General features: G+C 37.4%; 1 long non-coding RNA gene across 5 annotated transcripts in view; it reads right to left on the reverse strand.

Annotated features, from left to right (window-relative positions):
* LOC112675984 (uncharacterized) overlaps positions 1-11,815 on the reverse strand; it is a 100,968-nt gene extending 89,153 nt beyond the window's left edge. For 3 of the 5 annotated variants that reach the window (XR_003146224.3, XR_004810808.2, XR_007407400.1), the window contains exons 1-2: positions 11,087-11,815; positions 9,175-9,244 (exon numbers count right to left, since the gene is read on the reverse strand). This is a non-coding gene — a long non-coding RNA (uncharacterized LOC112675984). Of the gene's footprint in view, positions 1-4,137; positions 4,211-9,174; positions 9,245-11,086 lie in introns of all 5 variants that reach the window. The other 2 variants (XR_007407402.1, XR_007407401.1) reach the window with 1 other exon arrangement.
* Positions 11,816-13,978: the final 2,163 nt, after the last annotated feature.

Here is a 13,978-nt window from a genome sequence, read left to right on the forward strand (position 1 = left end):
TCTTTTGCTGACATTTGTCGGTTATTTACCTATGTGACATACACCGTCTATATTTTAAAACACCTTCTCATTTAATAATTTTAATGATCCTATGAAGCAGGTATTACTATTACCATTTTTAAAATAAGGGAGTTGAGGCTCAAAGAATGAATAAAGGATTTCAATCCATATCTGTCTAACTTGAAACCCCAAATAGTTCCTACTTTAACATAATGACTAGGATACAAAGTAGTTGTGGCATATAGGTTGTTTATGTGACTTTGCTGCTTTCTTTGTTTTTCCTCTAATACTTGTATCTAATACTTTCTCCCTATGTATCTTGCGTTAACTCCCTTCTAGACAGAAAACCTTATGATTCACTAGCAAATATAGAGAAACCTATTGGCCATCTTGTAGGCTGATAATCTAATATTAAGTCTATAAATATATTTTTTTGACTAACAATCCTTGGTCCAATAAATTGTGATCAGATTGTTAAAGTTACATTTTAGAAAGCTTAGCTACTTTTGCCTAAGGATCTGCCTTGGCAGCTTTTCCCAGAAGGGACCTGTGGATCTGGCAATTGCTCAAAATCTTATGAGTGGTCCAATTACATATAGAATTTGCTCCCATAGATAAGCATGAAGCCTTCATCAGTAGAGTAATTTTAAGCACAACTTTATTAAATTCTAATTGGATCTACTGGCTTAATTTAAGGAGTCATAGTAGACTAATTCCAATGTACTGTTACATTTAAAGTATCAACACAATATTACATGTAACCAAAAATGTGTGCATGTGCATGTGCACTCACTTGCACATGCACGTGTGTGTGTGTGTGTGTATGATGTGTATAGTAGGATAAGGGCAAGGATGTCCAAGCAGAGTGGTAGACTGGAAACATTATTTTAATCTTGCTTTCATACCTTAACAGACAGGTCTTGGTGCTGCCGTTCAAGAAAGACATAAGAGTAGAGAAAGGGGAGGGTAACTAAATAAGCAAACGAGAAAGAGGTTGCCATACTAATAAAACTAGATCCTAAGATGGAAGGAAACTTAGAGGTCAGTTAACACAACTTTTTAACCCACATGGAATGCCATTTCCATTGTCCTCAGGGAGTATCAACTATCATCAAAAGGCTACATCAGAAGATAATCATTCCTCATTTTGAAAGATGAAGACCAAGAGGAAAGAAATAAAAACACTAACAGGGGAAGGCTATGGATATGGTAAACATGGTTATAGTCTCCTGTGAGCAGAATATCAGACTTAAATGTACTTGAACCCAAGAGATGGCTGTGTGCTTGTGACATTTTGCTTGGCAGTGATGGAATGTGAATTGGACTTCTTGTCATGAGATCTGGATTTAAATCTAGGTTACATTATTAGCTAGCTATATAGCACTGAGCTGCACATGAGACTTCTCATGTATAAAATGAAGGGGTAGGGAGATCCTGGGTGGCTCAGGCAGTTAGGTGTCTGACTCTGGGTTTCAGATCAGGTCCTGATTTTGGGGTTGTGAATCAAGCCCCAAGCCCCACTGAGCATGGAGTCTGCTTGAAATTTTCTCCCTCTGCCCCTTCCCTAACTCTCTCTCACTCTCAAATAAAATAAATAAGTAAAATCTTTAAAATGAAGGGGTAGGACTCAATGATTCCTACATCCTTTTTCAGCAACAAATTACGTGATCCTAAAGAAAATATTTACTTCTGATAGTGGATCAGAAGTTACCCTGAGGTCATATTGACTAAGAATAAAAACAGTTTTTAGAGATGTGGATCTCAAATTATTATATTCTCCTCTACTAAAAATTATGTCATTATTGTGTCTTCCCCATAGGCCTGTTCAATATCTTCTTCTCTAAGCCCTATATTTTTCTTTAGAAGATCAACTTGCTTATTCCAGGACCCTACCACAGAGTCATTGTTGGTTTAGAGAAATGTTAACATTCACTAGAATAGCACTAAGGTTATTATGTACCTTGTACAGGCTATGCACTGACTGCACAAGAGCGCCAAACCAAAGTAGCAAGTGGGGCTGCAAGCAGTGTGCCTTTGTGTGGATGCATCACTTGAAAGCAGGCATGACTTTCTAATTCACTCTAAGGTGTAGTATGGGCTTTGGGTGTTCTGGGAGGCGGAATTCACCCATATGTTCCATGATATGAAAAGGTTTGAACTATACCAACACTATGAACATCCATTTCCTAATGCTGAACATGTATCAAAAACTAATTACAGGGAAATTTCTCTTTGGGGCTAAAAAAGGAATGATTATATCAGTTCCACTTAAGGGGTAAAACATTGTAGGCAGCTCAGATTAAACTTTGGCATCTACCTGTTTTGATGGAATATAGTTACATTATCATGGGAGGACACATTTTTTAAACAAAAATTATTGACTGAAATTTCCTCAGGGCTAACTTGCACTGAGTCCCTGCTGAATGATCTCAAAGGACTAAAGCAAATTACGTACACTGCATTAGGCCTTAGCATGCATACTACAAGCCAAAAGCAGATTCAAACATTCTCTGTAGGTACCATGCCTGGCAGAAAAAGGAAAATCTCATTGAAGCACTTGTTGATATTGCTTCTCCCTCATGAAGAGTTTGATAGACTTTTCTGCAGATACTCAGCAACCTATTTGTGGTTTGGGGTGCAAATGTGGTGTGTGAGGCTGCTCTAGCATTTCATGGAAAATGTAAATTGTCCAAGCTTCCTTCCAAATCAAATCAGACTGAAAATGGCTCCCATAGCTCTCCCTTCAACCATAAGATGTTCCCATTAGTGTCAATTAATGCTGAGACCCTGGCAGTCTGTATGCATGATTCATTAATGAGAAGCCTCATTTACAGCCAGGAAAGCAATGCAATGGAACAGCTGTAGTAATTTTTCACCTCCTGTACACAGCCCCATGCCCTGCAAACTGCTGACCTCTCACCATTGTTAAGCTTCTCTCTCTTTGGCCTATGACAGTATGTGCTCCAGGGACAGTGGACAATGGCCACAATGATGATGAAAACCTGCCAAATATTCCAGCTTCCATGCTTACTTGGGACCAAATGTGAGACTGTGACTCTAGCCCTCCCTTCTCAAATGAAATTCCTAATTCAATTAAGGACGGTACAGAGAAGCCAAGACCTCTATTACTCTGTAGCACATTGATTTTCTATAAGGTTCCCACTTCATCGACACCCTCTAAATCTGCAGAATATCCAGCGAGTCTTATTACTAACATGACTCCAGTAATCAAAATGGCTCAACTAATTTATAACTCTGCTCTGTGTCAGCGATGCTGTTTTTTACAATCTCTATCTACATATATTTAATTTTGCCTGAATATTTTGTTGGTATGACTCCAGATACCATAGTAATTTATTAAGTGGTAACAGACAAGTTAACCTTTTTTTTTTTTTTTTTTCCTATCCCGGTGCTTCTTTCCTATTCTCCAATGTAAACAGGAGTGCAAACAAGAAGTGGCTAGGATGCTGGGTGATAGCCATAGCCTCCCAAATCTACCAGTCAGAAGATTAGGGAGAAAGTCCCCCCATGTCCAAGAAGCTAAGTAATAGTAATGCTCTTCAAAATGAGAAAGGGGCTCTCTCTGCCTTTGAGGGATAAACTCTCAAGACCCAGCAATCTCTTTTATCCATGAACTTGGCAAACATCTGTTTGCCTACTCCTACCCTTCCTACCCCTAGAAGTAAGCAATGAGACATTCACCAACAGAGGTGTTTTAAGCCCTGCTTCGCTTAGAGCAGAATCAAAATCTAAACAAAAATATTTGGGTTTTAATTTTCATTTTCATTTATTCCAAGTGGGAGTTGGGCTAAAATATAATTGTGTACTTCCTACAAACAACAGTGTAAGTACCTTTGAAGGGGAAATGTTTATGCTATTTAAGAGAGTCAACTGTTTTTCAAGCACCATTAAGTCTTTTAGAAATAGAACACTTAAAAAAAAAAAAAAAGAACTAGAACACTTGATCAATATCCCAGAAGAGCTGTTAACAAGCATGTGACCTCAGACAAACCCCTAAACCTCTATAGGCCTCAGTCTGTTCATCTGTAAAATGAAAGCATTAGATTGGGTTTTCTCTATGGATCCTTATAGCTCTAAGAGACAGTGCTCTATGTGTTAATTGCAAATGATTCTTACCTGTGTGATAAAAATCAGTGGCCCACAACACTCTAGGAATGGAGGCTGTTTTCAGCTTTTTTTTTTTTTCCTCCTGGACGAAGATGGAAATAGCAATCATTACCTAGGGCCTGGGGAGCTCCTGGCTTGTACTCAGGCTTCCCAAAAAGTTGAGATGCATTAATTGGCTATCTTCTGGGTCTAAATTTGCTTCTAAATTGATTGGGGATTTTACATTTTCCCTATGAGATTCAGCAGTGGCTAGGTACTCAAAAGAAGTTATAGTTAAACAAGGAGATATAGTTCTGCTCCCTGGAGGGCTCTAACTAGAACAAGCCTCAGCCCTCCTCAAGCCTCTGGTAATTTTCTAGAGGATGGAGAGACTAAAAATTATCCAGGAAAGTTGGACATTTGTGATATGCTTAAATAAACTAGGGTAGAATTTTATATATTTCATAGAGCCCAGATGATGCTAAGTAAACAGAATTAACTATACTAAGATGTATCATTAACCGTCTGTACCCAATACAGCTAGGGTTATCCATGAGGCTATATCCTTTTTATGTTTGTGACTTGTCATTTAATTTAAATATGTGTTAATACCTGGAAGGATTCAGTGGCTATGATGCTTTTTAATGCTTTTTATTTTTTTATATAAAGCTATGTAGTCAGATTAAGCAAAGGTTAATAATATCAGTTTGTTCTTTTCAGAGCAAAGCAAAAGACCATGAACTTATGAACAGAAGTTTCATAGGGTTAACTGAGTCCTTAAAAATCTCTGTTGCAAAGGATGATGAGACTTTGGCTTCATTCCCTCAATGGCTATATCTGTGGAATAAGTGCTATAATTTCATTTCTTGTGCAAACTATTCAGATAACCCTTCATACAGAATTATAGCTCCTATTAAAAATGTGTATTCTTTCCCAAAGCCTTTTTCCTCTCTTGTTTTAATATGAAACAATTCAGAATTATATCCACGCATTGGGAAAGAATTATTATCCTTGTCAACATCCTTAGGGGGCCTGATTAATACAAGAACCACTTCCTACTGACTAATGATAGTACAGGCTGCAGTAGCCTTCCCCAAACAATTGTGTAATTCAAGTCCTTTGTATCTCATGTGTTTTTGACAGACCGGTCAATAATGTCTGCTGAAGAAAAGTATTTCTCTCAATTTCAATCACAAGTAACCTCTAAGGAAGTTCTCAAGTCTGGTAAGTAGGCTAGACTTAAAACATCAGACTCACTGGTGACATTCTTGCTTCAATAGAGACGTTGAATACCAAAGAGGAAGCTTATACAAGGGAATCTGGAATATGAATGACAGCAAAAGGTCATGTACTGCAGCACAGAAGAAGGCAACCAGGTGAACAGTGAAAATCTTAAATTCTTCCACATGATAATATAAAAAATAATAAAAGTTGTTATCTATGGAACATTTACCTCATGCCACAAAATCTCCTAAGTGCTTTAATATATTAGCTAACTTAATCCTGATATAAACCTTATGATGTAGTTAATAGGAGTATAATATGTAAAAAGCTTTCTCTCCTATTTATTGTAGTTGATATTGTTTTCCTTGCATTTTCCTACATGATTTTTTTATTTGATTTTTAAACACTAATGACATTCTGTCATTTGGGTCATCTGTGATGTTGTTCATTCATTCCAATATTGCAGACTTGGGTTTGGAAATTCTCCTTTGTAAAGAGTGAGCAGAGAAAATTCAGAATATATAGCAGGGGATAGGTATATGATAAGTATAAATTCTATTGTGTAGTTTCTCAGTGGTTTCAATTGCATAAGTGCTTATTATTTGATAGGTCTTTAGTTATGTTCGTGATTATGCCAAAATGGCAAATGATAGGTTTCATTCCTGTTATAGGCTATCTTGTGCCCCCCAACACCTCTACCAAATTCATGTTGAAGTGCTAACCCTTAACCTCAGGATAAGACTGTACAGAGACAGAGTCTTCAAAGATGTGACTAAGTTAAAGTGAGGCCCTGAGGGTGGACCCTAATCCAACCTGACTGATAACCTTTTAAGAAAAGGAAATTTGAACACAGAGACAGACCCCAAAAGCACAGGAACCTGCACAGAGGAAAAACCATGTGAAAAGGTAGTGAGTGGCCATCTGCAAGCCAGGGTGACCTCAGAAGAAACCAAGCCTACTGGCACTTTGATCTTGGACTTCCAGCCTCTAGTACTGTTGGAAAATTAGTTTCAATTGTTTAAGTCACCCAATCTGTGGTATTGTTCTAATTCAAGAGCCAGAGAGTGAAAACACAGGTATTAGCTATTTTCAGTGTAGCCCATTCCTGTTTATTTGGCTCAAATAAGTTTGCATTGAGGATAAAAACAGGTCTTAATATGCCCTTATGACACATATCTTGAAAGTGGTCAAAGTCATAGACCTAGATCCTATTTCCACACGTAATTTCATCTTGGTTATTTACTAAAAAGGCTGAAAGCCTATGATGAGTGTCTTAGCAGAAGAAGGGTGAGTTTTACAAAACTATCTGCATGAAATTCAGTGTTCTTCAAATGTAGGAACTACTAGATATTGTAGTAACCCATAGCCATGGATATCTCTGGGTCCACCCATGGTTTGGCTCAGTGTGGTAATAGTATGAAGAATAACCTTTTATTTATTTAAAGATTTTAATTTATTCATGAGAGAACAGAGAGAGAGAGAGGCAGAGACACAGGCAGAGGGAGAAGCAGGCTCCATGCAGGGAGCCCGATGTGGGACTCTATCCTGTGACTCTGTGATCACACCCTGGGCCAAAGGCAGACACTCAACTGCTGAGCCACCCAGGCATCCCAAGAATAACCTTTGAATAGCCCTGCCTTTCTATGGTAGAGTTGGATCTTGAAACAAGCTCTCCTGATGCCCATGGAGTTTCTCACCACACAGGCTTAACAAATCTTAGAGAATTCTGGCATTCGAGTACTTACTAAATACTAATATGACTAGTAAGTATTGTGCTTTGGAGTAAGGGGAGAAGGATCTTAAGTAGTATTGACACTTAATTGAACTTTACTGTTTTTTTCTTTTGGGGGCTCCAGAGTCCAAAATTATTGAAATGCAGCATCTTGCTACATTATTATGCTGGGTACTCCTTATACATTCTGGAAAATGAGGCCAATTTTTAAGTGGTATCTTTTAAATATTTGACACAACCCTTTATGACAATGCCTTGATGAAAAACTCACAAAGATCAAAGCATACACTATCATTTTTAAACACAGGAAAGATACAATCACATGTCACACACGTGCATGTGCATGTAGACAAATACACACACACTCCCACAAACTCCCTCAGACACCACAGTTGGTTACCCATTGAGGAGCTTAATCACTTTCAACATTGAGAAATATTTTTTTATATAGCTGATCTTAATCTCCAATGCAGCAGTTTATCTATTTCTTCCTTTTAGGGCCTCAGTACAAAGAAGGAACAGCTGGTCCCAATTCTTTTTATGTCAGTTTTCACATACTGGGGGACTTAAAGTGGTGAAATAGGTCATTCCTGTAGATTACAATAGCAGACTTGAATTTTATATAAACTTGTTTCTTTTAGCTCCCTATACCTGGGAAAGAGAGAAGTGGGGAAAAACTAGTGTTTGACAGGATTTCATACATTGGCCATAATCATCTTTTTCTATCAAAATTGAAAAAAGTCAAATCAGATTTGTCCTAATTCTTTAGTCAAATGTCTAGGGAAAAATACACAGAATAATAGATAAAGTATCTTCTGTTTGTAATTAAAGAAAACTCATGAAAGAGAGATGACTAGGTCCCTGGGGCTCTTTCTGTGTTGTTCATGATTTGCTAAATATGTCTTAAACACTTACTACAAGCATTTTATTAAATATTAGTGACCCTTGTAATTCTTGTGTTATGATAGCCCAGTTAGAACAAAATAGGTCAAACATTATTCTGGATGTTTCTATGATGGTGCTTTTGGATGAGATCAATAATGAAATCTGTAGAATGAATGAAGCAGATTGTCCTCCTAAAGTGTGTGGGCCTCATCCATTTAAACTGAAGTCTTGACTAGAACAAAAAGACTGACCCTCCCCTTAATAAGAGAGAATTCTCCCTGCCTAACTCCCTTCACACCTTAGCCATTTTCCTGCCTTCAAACTTAAACTGAAATATCAGCTCTTGCTGGGTCTTCAGCCTACTGCCCTTCAGAAATGAACTACAACCATCAACTCTCCTGGTTCTCAGGCCTTTTCTTTTTTTAAAAGATTTTATTTATTTATTCATGACACACACACAGAGAGAGGCAGATATACAGACAGAGGGAGAAGCAGGCTCCAGGATCCATGCAGGGAGCCCAATGCAGGACTTGATCTTGGGTCTCCAGGATCACACCCTGGGCCTAAGGCAGGTGCTAAACCACTGAGTTACCTGGAGCTGCCTTTTTTTTTAAAAAAAAAAAAAAAAAAAAGATTTTAAGGCCTTTGACTTTGACTGGAACTAAACCATTAGTTCTCCTGAGTTGTCTTCTCTGTCAATTATGCTCCAGATCATGGGATTTGCCAGTCACCAGAATAGCATGAGCCAATTCTTTATAAATATCACCAATTTAATTCCTGGACTTATGAGTCCTACTATGGGAGAAACAGCGCCATATATTGGTTACTGATTCAAAGCATATACAGTCTTTTGGAGAACCTTGCCCCTGCCCTGCAAGGTATTGCCACCTGGCTGGTGCTATAAATGAGTCTTCAATAGGCCATTCCTTCATGCTGTCAAGCCAGGCTGCTTCAGGATGGTGGGGACACCCAGTGTTTGGAGCATGGATCCACATTTCAATGAGAAATAGGTTGCCTCCAAAATCCAAAGGGGCCCACTAGGCATTGTGCTTTGTGTGTGTGTTTGTGTGTGTGTGTGGTTGTTGGAAGTACCAGATGCAACAACTTATCATTCATCTTGAGAGGAGTATCTCGACAGGCCCCACAGCAAGGAATTTCACCGAGATATAAGGCCCCTAAATTTTTGTTGGGTTTATATCCTACTCCCTGACATGCAAGTATCTTACCAATAAGTCTAGAGTCATTGCCACTTCTTGTTCCCTCAGCCAAATCAACATAATGGACCAGTGTGATATCCTATGGAAGAGAAAAGCAATCAAGATTCTTGTGAACTAAATTATGAATGTAAAACTGAAGAGTTGGTGTACCCCTAAGGTAGGACAGTAAGTGCATATTGCTGGTCTTGCCAGTTGAAAGCAGTCTGCTTCTGGTGGTCTTTACTAACAGGTATGAGGTTAAAAAAGCATTTTCTAGATCATTAGCTACATATCAGGTACTAGGGGATGTGTTAATTTGTTCAAGAAATAAAATCACATCTGGTGCAGCAGCTGTAAGTGGAGTCACCATCTGATTAAGCTTACAATAATCTACAGTTATTCTCCAAAATGCATCTGTCTTCTGCACAGGCCAAATAGGTGAGGTGAATGAGGATGTGGTGGGAATTACCACCCCTATACTAATGATGGCACTAATCCCTTGATTTCTTTTAGAAATAAACTATTGCTTTTGGGTTACTGTTTTCCTAGGTAGAGGCATTCTGGGAGTTTCCACTTGGCTTTTCCCATGATAGCCCTCACTCCACAAATTAGGGAGCCATTGTGGGGATTCTGGCATCTGATGAGCATATCTATTCCAATTATGCACTCTGGAACTGGGAAAATAACTGCAGGATGAGTTCATGGACCCACTGGACCCACTGTGAAATGGACCTAAGCTAAAAATCCATTGATCACCTGACCTCCATCAGTTCTTACTCTGACTGGCAGATCATAGTAATATTTTGGGTCTCCTAGAAATAATGTCAGTTCAGAACCAGCATCCAGTAGTCCCTATGTCCTTTTCTCAAATGTTCAATTTCCTCAGTGAGAAGCTTTAGGTGCCTTTGGGGAAGACTGGGAGAAAGAGTAATAGTATACATTTTTGGCAATGTACCTGAATTTGTCTGTCCTTAAGGGAACATGGCCCCCCCTTCATTCAAGGCTCAAATCTGGGAATTGACTGGGGAGCCATGACTCTGTATTTTTATGATTCTGATTAGACTTTCATGCACTTGACCTAGAACTTTTCTACTTATACACATCAAGTAAGAATTTAGCAGGTTTCTTATCTATTTTACTTCTAGTAACACCATCACGGACTAGTCAACCCCATAAGTTTGCATGAGTCAGACTATTCTGATTGCTGCTCTGACCTTGCTGTCCATTAAGATAAGCACAACCACCTTGCCTTTGGTGTTTGAGTGCTGCCACCCCATGATCTAATTAGTCCCAACATTTAAGTTTAAGCATTTAAGTTTCACAATTCACAATTCAGTAACTACAGTTGGCATTGTACAGAGAAGATGAATCACAAAGCTCTTCAAAAATGCTGGGACTCCCTCCCAAATTTATTTCTCATAGTCTTGTAAAAGGTTTGTCTTCTATACCCTCCCAGGGTGGATGAATAGGTTTCAAATGACAAATCCACTCTAACATTCCAATCTCCCTAAGCTTTTGAATCTCTACAGCTACATTAAACCAAGGCAAGCCTGGCATTTCTAACTTGTTCACTGTGGGTACCTTTTAGTCCATGTATTAGTCAAACCAAACTGTTAGAACCCTTTCTAATTCGCTGAGATGTAACATTAGATGCAGAATCTCTGCTTAGTGAGCCTCTATTAATAAATTCTCCCTGGTCCAACTTTGTGTTCCTTCTATCATTATCGCACACCTTTAGTACTCAGTCTCACACATTTACTCCAATTTTTGTGCGTTTAAGTTAGATAACTCAAGTAGTTCTTTTGGAGTGTAGTGTACCTCCTCACAGGTCACACTCTGTACTTGACCTTAAGGGACCTGTTGGGATTTGAGTGTAGTTAGGTCTAGAAGCAAAGAAGGGTTCATCCCAGGGAGAATTAGCATTATTTTGCATGGGAATTACCTCAGGGGAAGCCACTACTGGTTCCTCAGGCAATGCAGAATTAATCCCCTCAGAGTGGGTGAAAAGGCTATTTCCACTGGCAAAGAAAATGTATCAGAATGTGAAGTTCAATGTTTCCAGTTTTATCAGCATCTTCTCATATATCCCCAATACAACCCTTAGTTTCCCATTCCTTCTCAATCAATGCCCTCACTTTAATAGTAGACACTTGTATTATAATCTAGCCAGGTGCTGGATGAGATTCTGGTTTGATTTTCAGCAATTTCAGTCTTCAACCTCAGGAGATAAAGGTTTCCTTCAGGGAACACAGAAACTTTTAGGTCATTTATACGGCACTTGAGTTGGGAATTTGAATCTCTGACTTCATCCTTTTCTTTCTCTGCTTTGTCTAACAACATTAGGAGCAATAAGACAATCTCATTATATTTGTTATTTGTTAGTTGGACCAAAATGTTTAAAAGTATCACATGCACAGCTATCCAGATCCTTGCTTCTTATAGGTGGATGATTAGCAGTATCCAATGGTGGTATTTGTGTATCTCTATTATCAGATAACACTTTGGGCTATCAGTGCTCTCTTCACTATTGGGAATAGAGTCATTAACATTTTTAAATTTAATCAGACTACAGAGCCAATTCCAGAAACCCCAGAACCAATTTAGAAAAACTCATTCCTAAAAGTCTGTTTCTCTAGAACCACTCTCTCTGTACCAAAATTTCACTAATAAATCCACTAATGAATCCTATTAAATATTTAGTAAAAAAAAATCCAAAAACCAAAAAATAATTTTAAATTATTTTAGTTAATAAAAGAGGAGAGAATATCTCCTAACTAATCTGATGAGGACATCACAATTCTAATAAGAAAATCTGACAAAGAACAAATATTACCAATGGAGCAATAACCCGCATAAACATGGTGTAAAAATCCTTAACAAAACATTAGCAAAGCAAATGCAGCAATTTCTAAAAATGATAATGCATCATGGCCAAATGGTATTTTTCCAAGTAACTCAAGATTGTTTTATTATTTAAATTTCAACCAGTATAATCCACTATAGGGCCAAATGAAGGAGGAAAAACACTATGATGTGTTGAATATCATTATTTTAATATATAAAGCCAAAACATATGACTAATTATAAAACCCATTTATGATACAGAAAAAAAAATCTCTTAGCAAGCTTGGAATGAGAGAACTTCCTCATCCTGATAAATGGCATCTATGAAAAATCTACAACTTACATCATACCAAATATTGTACCTAAGATTGGGATTTATGTATGGTCTGCTCTTAACACTTCTAGTCAATGTTTTATTGTAGGACCTGGCCATTGCAATAAGTGAAGAAAAAATAAATAAAATGCATGTAGATTGGAATGGAATTAGTTAAACCATCCCTCTTAAGAAATAACATGACTACTTTGGGTAGGAAAAAAAAATAAGGAATTAAAAACAATATCAACTTCTTAAACCAATAAGTGAGGTTCATAAAACCTGAGGATATAAGATTTATATACAAAAAATTATATTTATTATATACTAGGAGCCAACAATTGGAGAAGAAAAGTTTCAAAATTCACTTTACAAATGGTCCCAAGACAAGTGAATATTCACATGGAAACAAAAAACAATTGAGACCATCTACAAGTTAATTTCAAAATTTGTTTCATATAAAAATATTCATAAAGTACATAGGAATAAAATTTTAAAGTCAGGCAAAACCTCCATTTTTAAAAACACAGAACATTACTGAGAGAAATGGAGATGCATACCCATAGCTTGAGAGATCCAATATTTTTTAAAATATTTTATTTATGTTTTTGAGAGAGAGCAAGAACACAAGCAGGGAGGAGGAGCTGGCAGAGAGGGAGAAGCAGACTCCCTGCTGAGCAAGGAAGTCCAACTCAAGGTTCAATTTTGGGACCCTGAGATCATAATCTGAGCCAAAGGAAGATGCTTAACCAACTAAGCCACCAGATGCCCCAAGACCTAATATCTTTAATATATGGTAGGCTATTTCCCCCAAATTAATCTACAGACTGTATTAATCTCAATAAGAAACCCAACAGGTATTTTTATAGAAACTGATAATCCTGTATTAAAATTTATATGAATATGCAAAGGGCCTAGAATTTTTTAAATGATCTTGAAAACTAAAAAGAAAAAAAGTTGGGGATCCCTGGGTGGCGCAGCGGTTTGGCGCCTGACTTTGGCCCAGGGCGCGATCCTGGAGACCCGGGATCGAATCCCACATCGGGCTCCCGGTGCATGGGGCCTGCTTCTCCATCTGCCTGTGTCTCTGCCTCTCTCTCTCTCTCTGTGACTATCATAATTAAAAAAAAAATAAATAAAATCTTTAAAAAAAAAAAAAAAAAAAAGAAAAAAAGTTGGAAGGTTTGCATTACCAGACTTCAAGACTTATTATAAATTATACTAATCAAGAAAGCATGTCATTGTCATTAAAGACAGACAAATAGATCAGCAGAATGGAATAGAGGATCCAAGTGAACACATATTAATATAGAAAACTGACTTGCAAGGAAGGTGCCAAGTCACTTAAATGAAGAAAGAACAATCTTCTCAACAAATGGTCCCAGGACAAGTGAATATTCATGTGGAAACAAAAAACAATTCACACTACACACAAAAATTAATTTGTGCCTAATGATAGGCACATAAAAATTGAATCTAAAACTTTTAGAAGATAGTATATAAGAATATTTTTTATCATTATTAAAAACATTAAGAACATGAATAGGCAAGCTGTAATATCAGAGAAAAGTTTTAAAAGATATCTATTCATAAAACGTATCTGACAAAGGACTGTATCCATAATATACTAAGAATTTCCATGACTCAATAATAAAATAAATGTTAACCCAATAAAAA

Source organism: Canis lupus, chromosome 30, assembly GCF_003254725.2.
Source record: "Canis lupus dingo isolate Sandy chromosome 30, ASM325472v2, whole genome shotgun sequence".
Lineage (NCBI taxonomy): Eukaryota > Metazoa > Chordata > Mammalia > Carnivora > Canidae > Canis > Canis lupus.